Source organism: Hermetia illucens, chromosome 5 (genome assembly GCF_905115235.1).
Source record: "Hermetia illucens chromosome 5, iHerIll2.2.curated.20191125, whole genome shotgun sequence".
Lineage (NCBI taxonomy): Eukaryota > Metazoa > Arthropoda > Insecta > Diptera > Stratiomyidae > Hermetia > Hermetia illucens.
The window spans coordinates 68,171,358-68,176,566 of NC_051853.1; positions in this window are offsets into that span (position 1 = coordinate 68,171,358).

Sequence of the window (5,209 nt, forward strand, 5' to 3'; positions counted from 1 at the left end):
TGTCTGGGAATTATCGGTGTAATGAGCACGACATCCCGCACAGCTCTAAATGCATTACTCAATTTGCAGCCCATAGATATATTTATTCAGAGCACTGCAAAGAGAGGGGCACATAGACTAATTTTATTAGATTTATGGGGAAACAAGGGACGTGGGAGGTGCAGAACATTGGATGAGTTACTGGCATTCTTAAAATGACTTCTGATTCCCCCTTATACATCTGTTAGGTAGAAAACATGAAGACCCTAAAACGTAGAGAGAATATATATGGATGCATATTATAGAATGCGCTCCAGTTGACACGAATAGAATCACATCTACTACTAAGGAAAACCCTCTGATTGATAAACGAGTTCTGAATATTCCTTTAGATGGGGAGTCGGAGTGCTCAGTAGCTTGTCCTTCTCCCACAACAGAAACACACACGCCACTGAACTCGAGGAAGTCAGCAAACGAATGAAGTTATCCAAAAGTGGAATGAATAAAACTGAATTTTTGACGACCGCTTCAATGAGGCAGGTGTTGTTAGTGGCAGCGACCTAATACCCTATCGTATAATTATGGGTGCTAGTCGATTATCAAAGGCAACGAACGGCGGCTCGCGGTCATTGAAACCTAGATGTTATGTTGGATCACATCTGCGATTGATATGGTGCGCTGATCATCAGAAGCTTCGATTGGACGTTGTCTGTGTCGTGGTTCACTCTGTCCCGCTCTGGTCTCTTTAGGATCGCCAAGCTCTCTTGCACATCAACTTCCCCTCCACTTCCCGCACTCCCATGCGATGCTATCTCTTTCCTCTATGATGTGCCGTACTATCATGGATTTCAGCATTGTGCACTCCGTACGCTTTCTCCTGACCGTTTACCGTACCGACACCAGTCTTTTCGTTTGTCCTATGTAGCTCTTCTCAAAATCTAGACATGCCATTTTATATGCCCTGTTGGATTCATATCTAGCTCTGAGCTGGCGAATTCTCCTCGTTGGCACCATATCAATTCAACGTTTTCTATAAGTTTCGATGAAACCACAGAGTGTGTGGATCGAATTTTTCTCTTCCCTTCCAAGTTATTGACGAGAGATGGTCGTGTTCTTATTTCTTGACGTTTCGAGTCTTTTAATAATTGACAGTTGGAAGCCACTCTTCACTCCGATGTCGACGATACACTCCTTTTCTTTCCTAAATCTTCCAGCACTGAATCTGAGGGTGAACAATCAGTGAATCATTGCATGAAAAGGGGATGGAAATGATTTTAATTTTTTGGAATCGTTCACTGTGTATGTGTAGGCTACCTATAAATATCAAACGAGATCCCCTTTTCGTCTCTAATGATCCTCAAATCTGGAAATGGGGGCTTTAAATGTTCCCTATATCCATTGCGAACCTTGGGTTCAGATAAACCTCATGACTTCCAGCATCTCCTTCACTTTGTCTTCATTGAAAATTTTGAGAGTGTCATCTACGTACCTTATAAACACTCCTCGAGACAAGAAAGTGCCTCCCTCACCACGATGCTTGGAAACAAAGCCTGAACGTCAAATGACACTAGTCGTTCATCCGGTATCGCGAATTTTACATCCTTTAGCTTCTTGATGAAGTCCTGTTTATCCCTGATGATTTCAGTGGTGAACCCTTCTAGTTCTTTAAACCTACTCAACAGGCACACATTTTGCGTGGGTGAGTTGGTTGCTGTTATAATTTCGCGGAATTGGTTAGTAGGCTTTTGGACGTTAAGTAAACCTTTGATTTTTGGCAGTAGTGAATTGGATGGGTTCTTGATTATCTGGCGACATGCCTTTAATACTTTTTCCACTCGTTTCATTGAATCCGGCAAAGGGTCTTTCCTCAATTCAAAATATCTTCCCTTGTGAAGTTTTTCCAATATTGTCGGATCTTAGTCCATTTTCTCCACTATTACTACCACATTTCCCTTTTCTTTTAGTTCCTTTATGATTTTCCCATGCATTTGCGCTATCCGTAGATCTTTTGTGGACAGAATTATTATACGATGAAAAGATGTTAGCCCCATTATTACGGGTTGCTTCTTCCAATTCTTTGTGTTCAAATTGAGTGCCTGCATCACTATCGATGACAATCGGCTCGCATGGATAAAATCGTCAAACAGCGATTGACCTCACGGCGATGACCTTTGCCTATCGACAACGGACTATGATTGCTTTCTGGAATGTGCGCACGCTCCTCGACTAGTAGCCTCCTCAAAATTCTCGCTTTTTCAAACTTGAGCGGCATTTCCAGCGATGTAAGCTGAACGTTCGGGGCCTAACCGAAGTAAGATTGTGGAATTCTAGAAAGTACTCCTCTCCCTCTTACCACACATATGGCAATGTGCCTTTTCATTCTGGAAAGTCAAGTGGTAGCAGGTAGAGGATCCTGTGTCGGGTCACTTCTGACGGCTACTGCAAGGCGCGCTGTTTTAACCTGGCAGCCGGTTCCTGACCGACTTCTAATTGCAAGATTTCGGTCTAGGGGAACAGGCATCACAATTATACTATGCTGCTCAACAGTGGTGACTTCCAATGTAGTCGAGACGGATGCTTTCTACGAGCAATTAAACACAATTCAGCGGAAGCTTCCAAAACGTTACATTGTGATTGATACCTTGCTCGGACATGTGATGGAGAAACGCGATCTGGGCGACCGAAACGGTGATGGTGGAATGTTCGTGGATTTCTGCAAATTCTACCACCTTGTCATTGGTGGCACATTGTTTGAGCACAGAGCCTGGCATAAGCCCTGTTGGTTTTCAACTGACGATCGAGCAATCAGATCGACCACTTCGTGAACAGCAGTAGATTTACGGGTCCTCTCTTGGATATGCGTAACAAGAGGGACGCTAACATCGGCTTCGAAAGGGATCCCCATCTAATAGTCGCTTACGTTCGCATGCGTTTTGCGTCCACTAGTTCTCGCGGTGTTAGGGAGCTGCAACGCTCTAAGTTAAACATCGACCGCTTGTACTTGTGTGAGCCATCTTATTGATCGGACGGCATATACGAGTATACTGCGTAACTCGCCTGAGAATATCGATGTGCACTGCAGCCCACATCCCGAAGGAGCGTTATAAGATCTGTCTGAATGCAGAATCGAGGAAGCGGATCGATTAACGGAAGGGGTTAAAAGTTCTACTGATCGCTACGAGTGATGGTGGACGCGACGCGCTCGAACTCCGATACTGAGCAAAATTCCGAGAAGTTCCGCGTAGTGTACACCGTGGCAAGGGAGAATTTGCTATTGCGCTGGTCAAGGAAGCGAACATGTGGCAGAATGCAATGATTTCAGGAATGTATGCCGTACGAAAGAGCCTGCAACGCACTCAAACGGAATAAATCCGCTGGGCTTGACGGTCTTCCCGCAGAGTTATATATTGCTGCACTTCATCTACTGCAAATCTGCTGCTTACATTCATGGGTAAATTTTGGGAATCCAAGATCTATCCCAGAAAGTGAAAGAAGGAGATAATCGTCAAGATTCCGAAAAGGGGACCCGTTTTGAGGGTGACAATTGGAGGGATATCTGCGTTCTCCCTGCCGACGCAAAAATTAATAGCTAAAATAATCCTGGAATGCATCAAAGCGCATTTTGAAAGCTTGATCAACAGAGAGCAGGCTGGTTTCTGCTCAGGGTCCTCCTGCATTGATCACATTAACACCATACGGACGATTTTAGAACAATGCGCGGAGCTTAGAGCTCCGCTGCACTTGCTTTTCATCTATTTCGAGAAAGGTTTCTATAGCGTGAAAAGGAAGTGTATCTGGAGTGCTCTATACAGGATGGGCATTCCGGAAACTAGTAGATATTATCAGAGCGACATATGATGGCGCAAATATCACGTGCTGCGCCAAGGTAGAATCTCAAAAGATTTTGAGGTCCAAAGGAGAATCCGCCAGGGTTGCATTCAATATTATTACTTCCTGTTATCGGTGACGTTCTTCACACATTTCAAGTAACCGCGAGTGATAGCGCGTAGGTGTGGTTGACGCGCTGCACCCCACCATATATGGAACGATATTCTGCAGTGCAATGTAAATACTGTGTTGATTTATGATCAAATTCAACAAGGAGCGGGTGCATCAGCGTCAATACAACATTTCATTTACAATCGTGTACATAGAGATGAAGCGAGCCCTACACTTCATTATCCTTCCTCCACCTTGTTTTTATAAAGTTGCATGAAGGGTGTAAATGAAGTTCTCCCTAGTCTGTATATAAATGATGGAACAAATCTAGATACGAACCTATACAGATTCTTCCAGCCTCCTGTCGAGAGGTTTTTTTCAGAAAGTTGTTAAGTCTTACGGCTTTAATCTACAAGACTCGTCAAATGCAAAAACTTCCTGCTTTTTAGTTAGAAATCTGGTCCGCTACCTGGTTCCAGAGTTATTCTTTACCCTTTTACCCCATTCTACTGATTCTGACAGAGACCAAGTTGCTAATTCATTGAAAACCTAGAAATGCAATGAAAGCTTACCCCTGAAATTACTGGTGCCAAAATTTCATTACTCAAAATTTATTCATATTTCTAGCGTGTACCTAAATACTTTGCAAATGAACGGGAAACACCCTTTTCACACTTCCCTACAATTACTCAAAATTAATATCCCAGCCGTACAATCCCCGAAGGAGATTTTGATTTTCATGAACGTTCGTTACATTGTTAGTTTATGTCCTGTAAATTCAACAAAAAAAAAAACAACACCAAATTCACAAAATATTGTACCCGTAATTAAATCCCTAGCAGTAGACGGGGTAGAGCCGCACAACGCTTGACTATCACAGTATCGGTGACTTCCTCCGTCTGTCACCCATTTAAACACTTCGTGCTTGACTACCTTTTACGATTTAATCATGGACAAGAATTCCATTTTCGTAAATATCCTCGTAATAGGGTTTGTGTTTGCCCAAGTCAAATTACTTGAGTCAATGAGGTGTAAAGGTTATTTGTCTATAAATTGAGTTGAGCGCTTTCGAGTGATATCTCGCCCGATGCTTTCGAGTAGGGCTTATTTAAGATGCTCTAATTTCGAATTCACCAGAATAGATCGGGGTGGTGTATGTATTTCTGGGCTTCAACAAGAAATACCTTCAGGTCAGCTACAACTTTGCTCTCTACAAATCATCTGCACCTACCCCTTCCTAATCTAAGATGTGTTTTTTTCACACAGGACATTAAATTTAATTGCTACCTCC